General features: G+C 40.7%; 1 non-coding gene across 1 annotated transcript; it reads left to right on the plus strand.

Moving 5' to 3' along the window:
• Window positions 1-1,775: 1,775 nt before the first annotated feature.
• Trnas-aga (transfer RNA serine (anticodon AGA)) lies at window positions 1,776-1,849 on the plus strand. Its single transcript has one exon. It is a non-coding gene; the product is annotated as a tRNA-Ser (tRNA).
• Window positions 1,850-20,908: the final 19,059 nt, after the last annotated feature.

Raw genomic sequence — 20,908 nt, forward strand, 5'->3', positions numbered from 1 at the left:
GATCACCTCTCATCACGGGTAGCAGACCGAAAATTTCACCTATTGCAAAGGCGATCGAATGTGTTTAAGTTAAGTACCGAATTTAACGAACAACGTGACACATTTGAAATGTTTAAAATAGTCAATTCCGACAGTTTCTCACTCGAGAGATTTGAATAATTACTTTAGGTCTGCAAATATTTCATACTACATTAGATTTCGATCATATAATTATTTCTCTAGAAATCAGATATTTTGATAACAATTTTTTATTAGAAATATATGCGTTTATTTTAATTTTGTAATAAATGTATAATTAATAAAATTCAAAATATGCTTCAAATGATATATTAGAAAATATGTGTGTGATAATTATTTATTACTAGAAAAAAATATTAAAATAATTAAAGAAATTGTACAATAATATGTATAATTACACAAGAAATACGTCATCTTGATATTAAAAATTAATTATTAGCATTTGTCTTACAATTGAAAAAATTTTATGTGCAAAAAAATAAACTGATAAAATCTTATACTTTCAAAAATCTAAGGAAAAAAAGTCCATTACGTGCTCTTGAATATTTCTTTCATCCGATTTCAAGAACTTTCGTACTAAGCACTGTGTCTAATGGGCAAAACAGTTCTGTATGCAAATTCACGATCGCAGCGAGCCAGTCAGCGAGTCGACGAGTTCACGAACTTCTACAGTAAGAAACTTTTGCGTTCATTCTTCGTTCTTGGAAGAAAAGCGTTGCGACGCCGAGCGTCGTTTGCCGAGCATACAACGCGATTTGATTCACTCGCTCCCTCGGCTTCTTCCCGTTTTCGCACGAGTATTGGTGTGTGTGTGTGTGTGTGTTCGCCCGCGCGCACTATGCATATACATCTATATGTATGTGAGTAATACGGGTCGTAGTGTCACGAGCATGAGGAAGAAGTGAGAGAGGAATAAACAGGCAGATAGAAAGAGAAAGAGGGAGAGAAATGGCGCTCGCGCGAACAAGGGTGTACGCGTGCTCTCTTTGCTTGTGTGCACGATGTCAATATTATACGACAAACACACTTAAATAGGCTTAAAATACTAACATCCATCTCGCCTCCTCCACCGTTGTGTGAATTATCCGCGCGATGTGTGCGACTTTATAAGAGTGCGTATCCTTACGTCGCTCTAGTGCGGAAATACTCGTCCGAATTATACCACCCCCGCAATCACTTGAGTCACATATCCATTTTTGTCGACATCTTTGCTTGAAAGAGAGCTTGACAGTAATATATTAATAAACCGACATGTACATAAACCTGTTTGTTTTTGTTTCATTAGAAAAAATAGAAAGATATACTCTTTATATCTTTATTATAGGACACATATCGTAATCATATAAATCAAATATTATTTAATTATACAGGTAAAGCCTATTGTGTGATTACGTTTTTAATTATTAGAAAATTAACTGTTATCTTCTGGAGTATTTTTCTGGAGGCTTGCCACGGCCCTATTTTAGGGTCTATCCGCCACTGCTATTTGGTACAGTGGGGATTTTAGTATGTACTAGAGGGATCTTGGGGGATGTGGTCTCTCTACGGCGTTGTGCTCGTCGTGGTGCCGTTTCTTACGGAAGGCCAGTCGGAAGCCAGCATGCAGTGCACGCGAATACCTCCACCGGCACTTATTTGGTCAGCGAGCGACCTTTTCAAGGATCCTCCATGGCAATCGGCATTGCATCCATCGAGCAAGATACCAACATCGCTCTGGAGTCGCATATCGTTGTGTTAAAAAGCAGCATTAGGTGTGAGGTCTGGATAGCTCAGTGGTCTAGAGCAGTTGCCCAGAAAGCGAAAGACTCGGGTTCGATTCCCGATCCAGCCACTTGCGCCTCACATACGCGACGTCCTTTAAGGAAAAGTCCCAGATTACATCCTGTAACCAGCTGCAAAGCTGCAAGAGAGCAGGACGAACAATGATAAAAGACAGAATGAAGAAAGTAAAGAAACAACCAAAAATGGTAAACAAAAAAAACATGAAAAACATTTTCATTTCGACATTTGTGAATATACCACACCATATTTAGACAGACACTTCATGTCTAAGAATAGATAAAGAAAATAAGGAAGAACATTTTTCGGTCCAACGAAAGACTCGTCTCTTAATTTATAATCGTCCGCTCATCTTAAATATTACAACAATTTATAATTATTCTCATAGGTTTCATTAAAACAGCAAAAAGTTGCGTTTAACTACTAATCTCGTGCTTTCCAATCTCGCAAAAGTAACTCAAAGCTACAAAGGGTTGGTAGCTCCGAGGTTTTGCAATTAAGGTGAAGTGTAGTTGCCTCGAGGAAAGCAGACGAAGGCAGGAAGGGCCAAAGGAGAAACGGTGCGCAGCGTTGCGAATTCAATGGCGATGTCTACCGGTGCGTGGAACGCAACATTGAAGTTGTAAGAGCTAACGAGATCAATGCTGAGGTTCGGGCACTGGTGACTGGCTGTTTGCTGATTGGCTTAAATCAACGTTAAGCTGATCCAATCCAATCCGCACTCTGAGGCAGGCGGCCCCTTTTCTGCCCTTTCTGCGGGGCCGAAAACTTTGGGGTGAAACGCTCGTACATCCCGATACACGTACATACACGCGCAAACCAACTTAAGGTTACAAGATACGTTTAACGATAGGATTAGAAACCGAGATTCTTGTGCAGCTACTAGGTCGAGAGCTCGATCAAGCTCACATCCGTCGATTCCGATCTCGCGATTCGTCAGAGATGCCCTGCGAAGTGAATTTTTGCAGAGTTACTTGAGATGATATACTTTATATTCTTTATGTATTTAAAAAAATCAGAGATGCGTTTATATTTCAGAGTTTACGTTAAAAGCAATAATACATATATCGAAAAAAGGGAAAAATATAAATTTTAAAAAATTAATAACAAGTAACAAAATGAATGAAATGTATAAATTAATAAATTAATACAGAATAAACTAAACAAAATTAATTTTTAAAAAATTATTTTAATATTTCCGAGATACCGTGAAATGTTACACACATTATTTTCAATATAATATAATCAATTATTATAATTAAAAACTGCAAATTTTTTCAAATTACTTCAACAAAAATGTAAATATTGAAATGTCCCGAAATAATAATGTTTTAAGACTTGTTATCCTCTGTAATCCACTTGACAATTTCCGTTGTCGATGTAAAGCTCTTTTGGGACACATTGAATTTTCCGGTCGATTTGCCGTCATGAATGGAAAATAGGAAGCGTCTTCGAGATCAGGATCGTGAACATCGTCCAGCAATGTGAACGTCCTGAACGTAAGATGCACGGGGCGAAAAGAACGGCGGAAACCTTAATAGTAGAAACCCGGACAAAAGTCAAACGTGCGGATACAGAACCGCATTGTAAGCGATTGAATCGCCGAATGAAATACATGTTGTGCCTTTTTCGTAAATTCCTTTGACATATTTTCTTTCAATAAATGTGGCTGGGCGCGTCTCCTCGGACTCGGACCTTCTTCGCGAGATAAACGAGACAGAGGCAAGAAGGTGACCTTTGAGGAGGGGGTGTGAATCTTGTACGCGATTTGTATGAGATCGGTGATTGATTGTGAGAAACCACGTGATCGTACCTGTGCAGAAAATATTTATTCCCGACGAAGAATGCCGCGTTCTAAGGAGCTGGGGGCTTCGAAAAGATTCCCTGAACAAATTTAATCGGCAATTAGCAAGTTTGTGATGAAAGAGAGCGTTAAGAATAAAGAATATATATTTATATTTTTCCGGAAGATCTCTCGAATAATTTTGGCTGTTAAAAATCAAATCAAATTTCACAAGTATTAACGCATGTTCACCTAAAGAAAACATTAATATATATTAAAAAGTTTATAAAAATTTAATAAATTATAATCATAATAAATAGTAATAAGTTTAACTGCAATTAATCATTGCAAAGATATACTTTCTGAAATCTATCAACATTATATTATCGCGACATGATAAAATAATTAAATAATAATTAAATAATACAATTTATAATAATAATGTAAATAATAATAATATATGTAATAATGTAAATAAAGATAATTAAGTAATAATTAAATAATAATCACGTTACGTACGAATATACGCGATTATGAAAATATTTTAACACAAGTTGTAGAAATTCTCGATATGATTTGATCAGCTTGTTCGATGGGAAATTGCGACGTTACCGAAAATCAATCTATAGAGTCTTTCCCAGCCAATTTGTCGATGCCGTCTGCTACATGGTGAATACCCTTACGCCGCCCAAATCGTCCCCCAGGAAATGTCAGTATTCAAAGCATAACGCCTCTACCAACCCCTGATCGTGCAATTTCGTCGCCAGCGCTCTTATGAAACTAATGTCGATCGTATATCGTCGGGGCGTGGTGCCTGAAAGGATGTGTACGTTGCGGAATGATATATCGACATGGAGCTGCAATAGTACGCAGAAAATGAGCAAACCTATGAGAATTCTGTCCAGCACTTCCGATCGTTGCGAACAAGCTTTTAATACTCTTAAAAGCTATGTGTATGTATGTCACGCCGAGAAGGAGTGTAACTTTAATTTTATTTTATTTTAACGTTTCTTCGAACTGAACGACTTGCAAAATATTTAGACAGATAGATAAATAGATATTTCACACACGCTCAATTAACTCTGGCAATATGCAAAATATTTATGCAAGTAATTACGTTATCATAACTTAGTCTGAAATACGCTAACTTTTTTGTGTAGAATATCTAATTAAACTGTTTTTTTAAGAAATAAAAGAATATTTTTCTTTATATATATATGTGATATATTCAATATGCAAAATTTTTAAAGCTTAAATAATTGAAAGAGAGAAAGAAAAATAAAACTAAAAAGTAAGAAAACTATAATTTTAATTCTTGCCAATATCGCCAAAAAAATAGCATTCTATAATATATATTTAAGTATGATGTAAATATGTCTTGTGACATTATAATAATATTTAGTGACGTTTTCCTTTTCATCAAAACGGAAATTGAATTTTGCCGAATCATTTTGGGAAAATGGAGCACAAAATGCTGAAGAAATCTTGCCAGAACGAATCTATGAAAGAAGATCAAAGTTAGATAAGAGACATTCTTTACGCAAACAGCGACAAGACGCTGAATCTCCCATTGACGGCTCGTGTCGAGCTCGTTGCAAGCCACCCTGATGACTGCGTCGTCTCGCGAGCGCTAAAACAACATTTTAAGCGGACAAACGTGCATGGAAAATGGTAACAAAAGGCGTGACCGGGGCGGAACACATGTCCAAACATTAGGTACAATGTCCTTTACCGGTTTAGAATTGCATCGAAAACTCACCCCCGGTACCTTTCCCCCCTTTCCCTTTTCCCCTTCGTACGCCCTTCTCCCCCTCGTCCCGCCGTTCGACTGCGTGTTGCCAACGGCAAAATGTTTGCAATGCGTTACACGGGCATTCAGAGGCCGGGAAACGCTCGGGCCCGGTAAACGGTGCCTAAATGCCATGCAATGGTCAAGAAATAGCCGAGGAGAATGACCGGCGACTGGTGTCACACTCATTGCTCAATGGACCGGGGATTTCATTGGCGCCCGAGTCCCTTGCTCAGCTGAATCTCATTCACAAAGGTCGTCCGTCGCGCCACTCGTCGAATAAACATCATAAAACTGTTACTCATTTGACAGAGATATGATACTCATTGATGCGCCGCGTCATGATTATGAACAAGGAATTTTAAGATAAAACATAAATATTAGCTCATCATCAGATACGCGCGCGATTCATCTCATCTTGCACTGATACTGCGTATACAATACTTATAAATAATTTTAGATAATGATAGATACTTATAAATAATTTTATAAATAATTTTTACTTATAAATAATTTTAATACAAATATTTAATAGAAAAATGTATCTTTTTCTAGATTTAGTTAGAAAAAGCAGTCTGGCTTTTTTTAAATCTCTTCATTCTGTGAAATACTAAAAGTGGAGGCAAGTTTAAGTAAAAATGTTGCGCTTTTTCATTTAATTTTCAGCTTCATTCATGTGGTCCGTTTTTGTTCAGAAACACGGAAAACGCATTTCCATGCGTGCGTACACGCGACGGAATCCCGAGATCCTGGCAAAAAAGCACGATCCAAAGTCCAAACAAACATCCCCCTCGCGGGGTCCTTACGGGGTGCACTATTGAAGATTCACCGCAGACTACAACAAGGTCGACGCTGCTGTCCTTTCGTCGACATAGAGCGAGGTCTCTCCTACATCTCCGGCTTTCTTTTCGGGGATGCCTCATCGTATCTATCGACCCTTCTTCTATTTCGAATCCGAGGCTACACATTGCCGCTCTCGCCCCGGGGTTATGAGATTTTATGAGAGCCAAAGCGGTTTACTGCACGCGCTGGATCTCCTACGATCTGCTTTTCTTTTCATCTCCCGATTGCAATGGTTGGAGTAGCAAGAGTACTCGCGCGGCTTGAAGAAGTAATAACATCGACACGCCGATTGAAGTTCGTTTAACAAGGAACGTGTGAATGACAACGACATTTCATGGAATACATATTTAAATGTCAGATTTAAAATCACGTATATTATTAATGAATCATAACACATTTATATGGAAATATAATACGAAAAAATAGAAAATCGTTAAGAATAAACCGAGAGAAAAGATAAGAAGTAGGAGAAATACAGAATAATGAAAAATTATATAATTATTACACATACATTTTTTATAGTTCTTTCTTTGTCTCAATTTTATGGAACTTAATTTACTAAGAAATTCTAATTAATCCAAATTAATTTGCATAAATGCGACTTAATGAGAATTCGCACAATTCGCGCATGGAATTTCCAAAGACGCACACCATCCATGCAATCCATTCGCGGAATTTGACGGTCTGGGTGTGGTAATTTCCCGTGTATTCCCGATATAGAAACAAAGAGAGAGAGAGGACCGCAATTGTTTGACAGGATATGAGCAAGGAAAGATGTGAAATAATTGTCTGGTCCCAAGATTCTTTATAGAACCGATAATCGAACACGATACAATGAGATGAAGTCACAGCGACAAGAGATTAAAAATCGCTTCTCCCATGGGTCTTAGGCTTTAGCTCTATCTCTTATAGAAAGTCAAACACGATCGTAAGCGATATCGAGAAAACATGTGCATTACGACACTCGACAGCAGTAACCTCGCACGGTGATGGAGTAGAAAACGTCGAGAGAAAGCGAAAGAAAGAAGGAGAGAGAAAAAGAAAGAAAGAGAGAGAGAGAAGAGAGGAAGAAAGATGAGAGGGGAGGACTATTTTTCTTTCCCTCGTTACGTCTCTCCACCTTTCCTTCGTTACCACGAAGAAGGTGGCACGACGCGTTCTCCGTTTTCTCGGCTCTTCGAGACGTGGACACTATGTGGGTCGTTCCGTCTCATCTTGTTCCGCGAGCGTTTCGTTCCGGGCCGCCTCGCGAGCCCAACTTGCGTCAATATTTGACTCAAACACGTTAAAACAATACCCGTGGCGCGCGCGCGCACGGAGAGTCGTTTCGACGTGCTTCCCAGAATTTTATCTCGCGTCGGAAAACGCCTAACGACTTCCCGCCGCACGGTGAATTTCGTTGTCGTCGGTGGATAGAAGAAGGGGCGAGAGGAGGGAGGCGCGGGGGCGGCAGAGGAATTATTCACGACGAGTCACGGGGAGGAGAGGTCACCGGTTAAAGCTCGCCGTCGGTTAAAACTGCATCCTTTCCCCTCGCCTTCTCGCGCCTCTCTTTAATTTTGCACACTCCTCCCCTTCTGCTTCTCGCTGCGAGATTCGTATGCTTACCAACCAAGTGGTACACGGTGTCACACGTGCGTGCGCAAGAATAAATTAGGTAGTAATAATGGGAAATGAAAACATGGCCCTCCGTGAAATCGAGCCATCGCGCAGTCGTTTACCTATTTATCAAATTTCGGAGCTTTACATTCGCGCAATTAAATGCACTTATGATACATGATTTATGATTAGTATTTATTTATGACGATTTATGATTAAAAAATCGACGAGAAAGAGAGAACAAAATTATTTCGGCGGCCCAGAATCGGAAGAGAGGGAAACGAAAACTCTTCGACTGCGAATTATAATTCATATAGTTTATCCTTAAATTGCACAATAAATTGCACATCACTTGCAAGCTGGAATCTAAAAAATCTCGCACCCCGATGACGAGAATCATCTAGCGCGCTTAGATTCGCGGGGATAGAAATAAAGCGATGAGACAAAAGATGACACCGCGAAGGGAAGAAAGGAGTCGCGCGCTCTCAACGTGAGACGCAATAATACCGCATTCTCCCTGTGCCCTTTGAAAGACGCGGAATATTGTCCTGCAGTGCAAACACAGTCCCAGACACATTCCGCGTTCCACTTTGGTGCTGGAGGCTGCTGCGACAAGACGCGACTCGCCGCGGTGTGTTTGCCCGCAGGCAAATGTGTTTCCTTAGGCTGTCCGAAATGTTTGGACGGGCCCGTGCGCGCTCGCATAAGTGTCCAATGATTCAATGGTAGGCACCGGCGGTGCGGATATACAAAGGAACCATCGAGAGAGAGAGAGAGAGAGAGAATGCCCATTTTTTCGAGTACCTGTAGAAATTCACCGTGATTGCCGACCCGAGTCGCGAAAAACGAGCTTAAATCGACGTTATTCTAATCAAACTCCATCGATTAATCTTAAAAAAAGATACATGTATGTGTGTGTGAATCGATATCACGATGGATGAAAACAAAAACGGCGTATGTAGAGTGAATAAAAAATTGCAATTTCCGCGGCGGTCGATTGTGTCAGGCAATTAATAATGACATTTGATATTCGCATACAAACATATCTAATATCCGCAGACGTAACGTCCGCGATATAATTTGAATAAAATGAAGAAGGCGAGAGGGACTCTCGATATTGAACTAAATAAATACAAAAAAATTCAATTTCCTACATTTCTTCAGCATTTTTTTATTTGAAGACTCTATCACGCGTTCTCCATTCGTTCTCCGTTTCGTATAATGATGGTATTTCTACCCGTCGCGATATCGTTTAATTTCGCTATCGCGCTATATTCGCCTTCCGCACGATTATAAACGTTTCGCGAGACGTTCGATGTCATGATAGCGGGTCGCGTATCGCGGAGTGATATCTAACGCTAATGGCGCTTCACGCCCACGCGCCCGATCTCGCGGGATCTCGAGGCGGCGGACGTCACACACAGCCGCTGTCATCTTACACGTCGTCACGTCGGCAGGTATACGGGTATCCGTCCCATTTGCAACTAGTCGCATTATTGTTAGCCCGAGGTATCTCTGCCATACCGCGCGGTACACACGCCGCTTGTGTACACACGTATCTCCGGCTCAGGTAGGTAGGTAGGTAGGGTAGATAGGTACCTACGTACGAGGCCGCCTCGTCCTCAGACCGGGTGGTGTTGTGCCCTCGCGCGCGCATACATACATGCATGCATACGCATACATAAACCTCGATAGCGTGACGACAGGTAAGGGTTACGTATGTGCGGGTGAGCGGGTGTACTCGGGGGGTGGCGTAATATAGAGAGCGGCTAAAGGCGGACGTAATTTCCTGCCCGCCTGACAACGCTGCAGACATGTTTGCGCAACTAACACACGCAACCTACTTAGAGCCTACATGTGTCCCTACGACAATGCGCCAACACACGGCTAATCTATTCCCGGCAGGTACGCGGGAGATGGTGGGTGTATTGCGCATGCGTATGTGTGTGTTTCGTGCACGCGTGTGTGTGCATCCGTGTGATAACTGTGCACCATTGCGCGCGCGCTAGCTTGCGATCCGGTCTGCAACATCTAGCCCGAGGGTCTTTGATCGAAGCATTGAGGAAGGATATCCAATGATGAAGAGAGAGAGAGAAGCGGTACAATGAATGCAAGTTTGCGAGGAAGTAGTTAATATTAATTCGGTCGCTCCTCGATCGACTCCGACATAATATATTGAAGATGGTGTATTAATTCTGCAGCAATTCATATATGTTTCTCTCTTTTTAAATATAATATAAGAAGATCATTTTATAACATTTTATTAAAGTTAATAAACAAATTGTAGATGTATCAAGCAATCACTTTTATAATTTATTTCTTAACGCAAATTTTTTGAGCTTTTGATTGCGATCATATCCCAAGAGATTCACCATCATGTAATCTTAACGTTTCATTGCTGTGAATATCCATCATATATTTACATGTCAATTACAAAGATTTCTTCACAAATCTCGGTGTTTTCAGTTGAGCAAAACTGATGTATACTTCTCGTATCTGGCGTGCGCCGGTTGCAAAGAACGATGTCCTGGGGTGTAAGCTGGTGAAAGTTGAATCGCACGTTGGCAAGGAGCACGGGGCTCTTGTCCAAATACTGACTCACTGCGACAACAGTGGATCACTACCACTATCTTCATCTACGTCATAAAGGCGAACAGCGGGGTCGAAAACTCAGCTGATTGCCTGGTATCATTCGTGGAGAAGAAACAGCCGGTTGTTTATTGTCACGCGCGAAACGAAGCGATATATCGATTAGTATAATCAAGTATCCGAAGAAGAGGAGAGAGAAAGAGAGAAACACGATATATCGCGATTTTTATATTTTTATCATGAAAGAATATTTTTCAATTTACATAAGAAATATGTACGTCAAAACCTTTGTTTAAATTTCTCCGAGGATTCTTCGAAAATCCTGCACGAGAATAATGTGTCATATAGAGTAGCGTGACAGTCGAATCCTCGAAGCAGGGTTGTGCAGGGGCTTAAATCGTTAGGGCGCGTGTTAGGGTGAGAATTAAGTGTGTCGGCTTACAATAATATGGGCTAATGCTATGCAAAACAGAACCGTCGCGCGGGTACTTCTCACTCGATACGTACTTTCAGCGGATCCCTCGATTTTTAAGGAATAATCCAATTGCGTCTCCTATTTAAAAAAAATAAGAAATACAGAATAGAACTTCTGGTTTCTTCCGTTATATAAACCGTATAAAAGTAACCGTACTCTCTTACAACGACTCTTCATATATTTTCCTTCGTGCGACATAACTTCCCTGCGAGAATATTCCAGGATATTACGGGCAATTCCAGGATATCTCATCTATTTCACTTGAGCGCACAGAGGAGCACACGCTATTGTTCGCTCTTTTAATGTTTCGGGGATATTCCTCGGAGAATATCTGTACAGCACCCAGAGGATGTCCTTAGGCTATTTGAAATGCCAGTGGCGTAACTGGGGCGCGGTTACTATGTCTCGAGTCGTAAATGTCAACTCGACACGGAGGCGTGTCGCGTAATATCAATTTGTTACCGTTACACGTAACGTCCTTTATGCTGCGCGATCCGTAATTAGTTGTTGCATCATTTTCGCTGCATTTGGTAAATATACATTATTTACATTCTTCATAGCCGCACATCATACGTCGATTACATTATTCCTCCATTAAGCGAATAAGCGAACGGAAAATTACATTCTCGCACGCAAGCTGCTCTTGTTCGCAATTTCGATACAATCCGATCGCCAACGATGATCTTTTCTCTCTCGACCGACATTTTTCTACACCATACGTGCATAATCAGACAAATCGCGATGTATAATTAGGCTCCCATGATAGGACCAGATCGTTTCCAGCTTCCAGGGCAACTTGGAATCCTCGATGCCAGCGCAATACCACCCGTCCTGTCATTATCTTTTTCCCCGTCGAATGTAAATGCAGGCAATATCGCAATGTTGGCGCCAATGGTCCGCGCTCGAGTGACTGGTGCTGATTGATGTTGCGATGTTTGGCCAGAGGGTTGTTTCTGCGCACCCCACCCCCGAACGGACCCAATAAGCACCTCACGCATACCCGCGCGCGCGTGCACACGCGTGCCCGTCCACCTACGCTTGGCCTCCCTGAAGGAGGTGGTGCCATTGTTTACACGAGCTGCAGCCCGTCTGTCGCGAAACCTCTTCCGACCATCCTCCGTCATATCCCCCGGGATTGAGAAGGACGAAGAAGGGTGGTGGAAAGGGGAGCTGGCTTTAAACCACCCCTGTTCAACGGTCGCCACACGACCGACGACATCAATTTGTCGGATTTGAATCATAGCTGGCAACGAATTGATCGCCCACCGAGTTATTGCCGAGTTGTCGAGCTTGCGTATGAGTGTCTTTCACAAAAAGCAGGCGAATCGCATTATTATCAATTGTCGATACGATGTTGATCAATATTTTCAAACTTTTTTTCGAACAAAGTCTAATGATCAAAGTATTGAAAGCAGCGTAGATTGATCTAACAACGATTAATGAAAAAAATATATTTTTTTAATATCCTGTATAATCTACAATAAATGTTTTCGCTGATGACTGAACAATCTTCATTAACAGAATCGCATGACGAAAACCGCATATTTATCAAGCAACTTTCTCTCTCTTTTTCTCCCTCAATAGCCCATTTCATCACGTGGTTACCAAAGCGAAAAAAAAGGCAGCGATGAAAAAATAGATACAAATCCCGGTGGATGAGCGTGGAGATCGTTGGAGTGCGGAAACAGCAGCGATTGAATAAACAAAACTGTTTACCGGTAAACGCAATAATTGTCTCATATTTCCTAGCAGCCGAGCCACGCATGATTCGCTGCGAGCATTATCTCAATCAGATGTTCCAGGCTGAAAACGCAATGCTCTTTAACAATCGATCAAATTTTTGAAAGAACTCCTCATGATACAGCTCTATTTAAAGAGAGATTAAAATGTATCGAAATAATGCTCAAAAAATATTTGGTTTTTAGTTACATTTCTTTACATTTCACGATAATCAACAGTGAATCTTATAGTAATATTTTATTATTTTAGATTTTTAATCAGTAATTGATAAATGATACTTATATCAAATCGTCCAGAAATATAGATAAATTAATAATGTAATAAAAATATATATCAATGTAAATAAAATTCGATATATATTTATAATATAAAAAAAATCACGTTCTATATCTTTGCAAATTAGATCTGTTAGTGACTGTATTATATAAGCAATGTCCGAAGCGTTCGGTGGCGCGCATGTGAACGATTCTCGCGACTGCAAAAACGATAATGAAATTCGCGCGATCGGCTATATGACGCCGAATTAAAATCGAGTTAAAATCACTCGCGCGTTCGTTAAAACTCGTCCAACGAATGACGATATATCGCCCCGATCCTGGTTTGACCCGAACTCATATGTCCTCTTCCCCGCTCCGCTCACCCTCTGCCGCCCGATCTGCATCCCGCCCGCTACCCGAAAGTGCATTAATTATACGAATGTGGACGTGCGCGTGGTACGGGAATATTTTAATCTACTTAAAAAGCCATCCGTTTGAAAGTAATTATCGCGATGAAATTAAAATGTCAACGGGGACGGCGAGCTCGCTCTTGTTTGTGCTCCGCGATCGCCGCTCGCGTCCTGTTTACCTGCAAATCTAACTAATCTAAATGGTAATGCGACAGAATTACGATACGCGGCCGGTAGTTGTCCGGGGCTTTCCCCTCCCTCCCTCTTTTCCCGTGAATCCTCCTAGTCCATCGGACTCGTCCATGATCTCTCCGCGCTCCCCTTTCTCATTGTATTGTCATCGCCGACGCGTTAATAAACGTTTTCCGCTCGTAAAAATGTGCGCCCGTTGACTTTTGGAGCGTGCAATGGATTTTAAATTCTTGATGAGCTCGATTATTCAAAGCTAAATTTGCAGCGAAAGAGAGATAGCGATGAGAAAGAGATAATGCTTTCAGAGATGCCGAGAATACATTTAACTAGTTGTGCTGTTGATGATTATTTCGATTAAAGTTTAAAGTTAATTTTTGTAATTTTTTTGTAACTTTTAATATTGTGATATTTTTATTTATATTAATACTAAAAATATGTCGAAACTCTAAACGATTTTTATTTTTAAATAACGAATGACTTTTTAAGCAGATTAAAATACTTCTCTGTACCACGCAAAAATGCTAGATTTAATTTAAATAAATCAAATATATCTTTCAATCGCGCGCATCAATCGCTTTGTAATATCATATAACTTTGCTCACACAAACGTATATAAGCAGTGTTTGATTTGGTACTTTTTATATAGTGCCTTGGGTTGTCACATCGATATTTTGCGACGACAACGCAAAAGCGAGGACAGGGATTCGCGCAAATGGCGTCATCCCGTCTTCGTACGTGAGACCTCGAACGTCTTCTCGGAGAAAAATGCAGCACGCATCGAGCACCGCGGCCAATTCCAATATTTACAGAAACTCTGGCGACGAAAGTTTCACACGATTTACAGGTAAAAGCAGAAACGTCCGCGTTGATTTAACGATTTCTTCAACGCGCCGCGAGAATAGACTCCACGCGTAGCAAGTGACACGTGTGCAGATAATGCCTAATATTCGATCATCCTGTTGGTGCAATATCTTACTTGCAAATGCGAATAGAAAATAATGAAACTCAAACAAATTCCGTTAAGAGAGTTTGTCAATCGTTTAAAGTTGTCTTTCGCATCGGATGAGAGAGAACGTTTTTCTTAACACGTCGTTTGACACTTCCACGCCGATGCTTTCGCTTAAAAATTATTACTATCATTTATTTTATACATGTTCTATATATATTGTCTCTCTTTCTATACATATAATAAAAGTATTTATTTCCAAATGTATCTCGCATATTTTTTTCTCCTACAGATCTCTCGACTTTTCAAATTAATATTTAAAAATTGCGATTTCTTCTAATTCTTTCATGGTTAAAAATTGCTGAAGAATCTTTAGGAATTAATGGACCTTTTTTTATCACGCAGACACGTGCTTATCCGCCAAATGCGCAATATCATCATCGCGCGCGCGCATATAGTCGGACTATCCGGATATCTTGGCGAAACGGCAAGACGACGCTGGGAGCGTATGCCGGCGAATGGCCAAAAGCGGCCTTCACGGGGGTGGAGCTGCAGGTCCAGCAATCGACCGCGTGAAATCGACCACCTCGCACTACTCCTCCACCCGCTCCCTGCGCCGCTCCATCCTCTTCCTCCGCATACCACCGTCCTGCGAGATTCCCTCTCCGCCGTTGCCTCCTGCCGTCGTTCCTCCCTGCGATTCCACTATCCACCCTCGTGCTCGTTGTATTATCGTACGGCCGCACAGGCTAGCCCCTACATCGTCAACATGTCCGGAACAAGCAAGCGCAATCCCACACATACGCACACACGCACATATACATACACAGACTGCCGATACGAGGGCGCATATGATTGTGTGCGATAGCGTATGCTTCGGGGTACGCGAGAGCACTATCGCCCCGGCAATGTACCGCGTCGGTGTGTGACGTGATTAAACCGCCCGTTTCTACCTCCTCCCCCCCGCCCTCCTCGTCCTTCCTACCCTCCGCTCGCAGGGAGCAACCACCCTCGCCCGCTCCCGCCGCATCAGCCACCGCCGGTTCCTCTCTACCACCCTCTCTCGCCATCAACCTCCTCCTCCTCTTCCTCCTCCTCCCCTTATTCACCCCGGCGGCGCGCGCTCACTCGTCGACAACTGCCGGCGGCCAACATGGCCGCCGCTAATTAGCGCCTAATTATTATTTATTGCATCGGACCCGCGACTCACCCCCTCCGCCTCCCTCCGCCTGCTCCCCCGCGTTCCCCGATACCCACGCCGCAACCCCGACCGTTGCGACACACCACGTAATATGACCGGCACTACTCTCCGCCTGGTTGCCCTCGGGCGAAAAGCCAATCGGGGCCAGGGTACGCGATCCGGCACACGCCCGAAATCAATCTGGGTTGTCAACGCTGAACGAGCGGACAATTTTGCAGCTCCACGTTCGCTGCCTAGTGTTTAGGAGAGAGCCGATTGCGATAGGTCTGCGATCATTTGTCTCTACCTGGTTATTCTCTTCTAGCATCTTCAACTGACTTGAGCCAAAAATCTCAATAATCATAATTTCGAAAAAAAAGAATATCAGTTTTCTAAAACCTGGATATCTTTCTCTTCCTCTCTTCTTCATGATTGAGCAAAAAGAAAATAAATGGCTGAGGTTTGAGGATAGAAATATCAAAGATACCTTATGTTCTGATTGTCAACATGTAATCCTTTCAGTTCCTTCTCCCGACGAACTAAGACTAATTTTTAGAGTTTGAGCGTCAACCGCGATTTCCGAATCCGCGGACAGTTTGTGAAGAGTCGAGGAGGAGGAGGAGGAGGAAGGAAGAAAAGGGGGTGACAGAGAGGGGTGAGTTGCGGCCGGATCGGTTGAGTTAAGTCGGTTGAGTTAGGTCGAGTCGAGCAGAGGTACCAACAGGGCGGTCGCAAATATTGGTATTTGGCAAAGACTATCCTTGATCCGTGTCGCTCTTTCTCTTTCTCTACACCTCCTTGTCATCTCGCTCTTCTGGCCACGCGTACATTCTCTCTCTTTCTCTCTCCCTCCCTCCCTCATCGGGCTCCCCGCACTTCATCCCCTCATTCACCGTGTATGCCGCCAATCGTTCTCGCCAATATAATCTAAGAATGAGACGCCGATCAAACATCTTTCGTGATCTTACCTCGCACGCTCCATAAAGTTATAGAGTTACAAAAGAACCCCTTCGTTAATATGTATACAAGGATGGCTAGTCATCTTTAGATGAGAAATTGGAGATTTCTCTATGTTAACAATAACTTGATTAACTTGATTAATCTCCTCAGAATGAAAAGACAATAATATATAATGAAGAAGAGACAAATTAAAAGTTTATCTTAAACAAAAGTACAGAATTTATGTCTTGAATACAGAATCTATGTCTTATCTAACAAGATAAAAGACGACATAGATAAAACGTCATTATTTGTTTAAAGAGAGAGAGAGTTACTAGTCCTCGAAATCTCTCTATAGTAAAACTTATATACTTGTTTCTTTATTAAGAGATCTTTTATCATATATGATATATTATCATATTTATATAACATATATAATTATGTAACACCTGTAATAATTGCATAGTTATCGTTGGGTGCTACGTTATATAATGCTCTCTACCATTTATAATCGACTGAATACATGATATATTAAAGTGGTTAATATTGCTAACACATAGTTAATATTCCAGAGATACATACTCAACATTAATTGGTGTTATCCTAGAACTTAAGATAAGTAAAGGTGTTACTATTTATTCAGCCGCGTTATCACCTTCTTAACGCGAAGAAATCTTCTAGATAGTCTTCCTCAACCTTGATTTCAATTGTGACTATGTACATTGTGGTATTTTTCTTCCACTAAGCTTTCACATTCGAATTAATGTTGAATAATGTTTTCAATGATATAACAATGGATATTTCAAACAAAACGATTTATCAAATCTACCTGATCTGATTTATATAGATAAAAAAATGTAAACTATTATTATAATCTCAGATATTATATTTAATATTTTGCTAAGCAGTGCTTATATTATTTACACTTATTTTTCATTATCAGTCACACTTATTTATATTATTAATCACACTTATTTATTATTAACCACACTTCTTATAAGTAACAGAAACACATTATTTAACTTTAATTAGAACGAATAATAGAGACGATTGAAAAATATCAAAACATCAAATAAATTATAATATAATATATAATTAATATAATATAATATATATAATATAATATAATATATATAATATAATATTGGAAATAAAAGAAAACTCTAATTTGCAAGCATGAAAACCTTTTCGCGTTTTTTCTGAGATATTATAAAAATTCCTTAAAAGACCGAAAAATTCGGTCCGGTCAAGGAGAAAGACGCAAAGGATAGAAAAAAAGGAGAGAAAAAGTATAACGATGTAGAATAAACACGTGACAACGAAGGCTAATCTCGAAGGCTACGATAACGCGAAGAGATAATGTCAGTCCAGGCCTGAGAAGACAAGTCCGTTATAGGAAATGTTGTCACCGAATTCACACTAATCATCGACACCTGACCATAAGATTATTATATTTGTCAGCTAGGTCCTATTCTCTTATTTTATCGGGAAAAGAATAATCTCAGACAACTTATCTATTTATTTACACAATTTTCCTCTATATTATTTTTTTGTGTAACTACAGAAATACAAACTTCAGGACAAATCCTCTCTCTCCTCTAATACCTACAAAAAAATTATATTATAATAAATTTATAATTATCATTATAAATTTCTACATTTCTAGCTCACTTAATTATCAATTATATTGTTCTCTTTCTCTATCATTTTCAATTCTCTCTGTTACATGAAAATTAATTAACCGATGATCGCAGGCGGGCGATACATTCATCGATGCATCAGAATGCATGACGCGCGCCGATGCTCTTAACTCGCGGATGGCGATTCGCACATTCTGATTCCGATTTCAGGCTGGCGCTTCGATATTTACCCGCCATGGATGCTAACGATGCCGATAGGTTTGCACGAGCTTGCGTATTGCTCGCGTAGCGTTTATTCACGTTAACGAGGCCGTTAAGCGCGGCGAGATGTAACTCCTACGGAATGCGGCGTATAAGTCCCAAAACGGGGGAGCGTGGCTATATATCTCGCGGATATATATCATGTGTCGACACCAATAGAACGAATCGGCCTCGCGTAACAATGGATCTCCTAATTGGTTCGAGACGACGTGGGCTCGCTCTTTGTTGCGCGACCCTTAACGTTCATTCGGACCTCGTTCGATTCATTGCTGACACGTATACGGTGGCTTTAGCGTGATAATTATCGGCCTTTACGATCGACGACCTCTCGTCTGTTGTTTCGTTAAGCTCTCGACAGAAGGGCATTAAAATATGGAAGAATTTCAGGAGCTCCTAACTTTGATACTCCTAAATTTTAAACTGGCTGAACTCTGCACGAGATTTTCAAAACTTCTCTTCTATTTTATATAATTTTTTTTATATAAATATTTCTTGCGCTATCATTTAGTACAGTCGATTAACATTCTCGCAGATTAAATTTACTACAGCGGAGTAATATTTCTCTCCTCAGAGTTTTACTTTACGCATTTTTCTATCGCATGCACTACGGCCCTTTCACGTAGAAGCGTAATGTCGAATGTAATAAAGTAAAAAAACAGCTGGAAGAAACAGATCTCACGACGACCGCTCATCATCGCCCACGCCCGGAAGTGGCCGTCGCCTCGTGACACGTGTCGAGAGTCGACCCACACGGGTGTCGCGACGAAGAACGACCGCGAGCATCTCGATACGAATCGAAAACACCTGCGGCACGCGCCCGGACATTCGAAATGCCACGCACCTATGCGTGCATCACTTCTTGTTACCCTCCACCCCTTCCTTTTTCTTCCCCCAGTTGCGATGACGTCAGAAAACTGCATCGAGACGATGGAGAGCAACAACGATTATTCCAAACACACGCGGGAGATCGGATGACGAAAGAATCTCACGAAAGAACAGCGGAAAGTGGGCCTTAAATGGCGCCTGATTGGCGAACAATACGCATTCTTCCGTCGTCTCGAGTTTGGTCCCATTCACCAGATGCACTTGTTCATTGAAATATTTATAACAGACCGACGGTGAGAGATAATGCAAGGCAGAGGCACGTATATCGACGTGTTCTTTGTGCTTCGCGGACACCTTTTCTCGATCGCGAGATTATAAGATACGGGGTTGTTAACCCCATCGGACTCATCGTCATATCGAGCCTCATTTATTCATTACATACGCCTCTGTCATTAAATTTTACTTGTTTGCACGTACTATTTGCTCATCTAGTTAATAAAATTATTAATTAATTATCTATGAATTTTTTAATTAATTATTAATTATTAATTAAAAAATTCATGGATAAAAATTTTATACATTCTTGGACAATGATTAATAATGTGTGACATTGCAGTGTCATAATTTACCATCAAGCGGAAAGAAATTATATCTGTACGATTATATTAATTTAATTTAGAAATTTTATTATTATTTTACTAATTTTTATCCTTCATGTTAAATTATTTTCTCGTTGGAAAATTGAAGACGAACTGTCCGCCACGATATTCCTTTCTCTACCGAGCAAAGTAGTTAATAGCTTTTGCTGGATTCCAATTTAATTCTCGGAGAGTCGTAATCCTCATGAAAGATTACGAAATTAATCCCTGAAAAGATCGAAACCACACGCAAGGCCAACCAACGACGATGGATCGGCGAGAATACGTTACCTTCCCGTCGATATCTTCGATCGAAAACGACCTACGCAACCACGTCAGACGCAACGTGTGATTATCCTGTCGCTAATTGATTAGTTAGGACAGTCGTCGAACATATGTTGGTCATTCTTGCGATTCCATACGAGCTCGTCTCGCCGCCCTTAATCCGTGCGGGGGTCCGAACGAGAAAAAGCTCCCCTCTCCCTCCCCGCGTCTACCGTTGTGTATTACGCAACGTGTAATTTGCGAACAAAAGGACACGTTGTTGTGCCGCTGCTTACGATATACCAGTTCATTGTTGTGCGACAACAATACAGCGGCTCTTGACGTAGTAGTGCCCGGGTATATGCTAGATGAAATATTTATCGCTATTGGGATTGCTATTCTATGAGCTGACGGTATTAGGCGAATGTGAGAAATTATAGTGGCTGATTACTTACTGACAAATGGGACGCCGTAAACGCGAGCCGCACATAAATGAAAATCAAAGTGTAAGCCGAAAATTAATTATTGGTTAAAGAACCGATCAAAAGAATCATTAAATTAATTATTGACTTGTATAAAACTTTCCAAAGTTTCATAAAAAAATATAAAATTTCACATAAAAATATTATGTAAAATCCAACAAATCATGTTCGCTAGATTTGTAAAGTTACAATTACGGCGATATCGACATGAAAAATGTATAATACTAATGAAAAAATAATAATTACCTAACAAAAATAA

Source organism: Camponotus vicinus, unplaced genomic scaffold, assembly GCF_025532165.1.
Source record: "Camponotus vicinus isolate PSW18456_S1 unplaced genomic scaffold, iyCamVici1.0 SCAF_10, whole genome shotgun sequence".
Taxonomy (NCBI): domain Eukaryota; kingdom Metazoa; phylum Arthropoda; class Insecta; order Hymenoptera; family Formicidae; genus Camponotus; species Camponotus vicinus.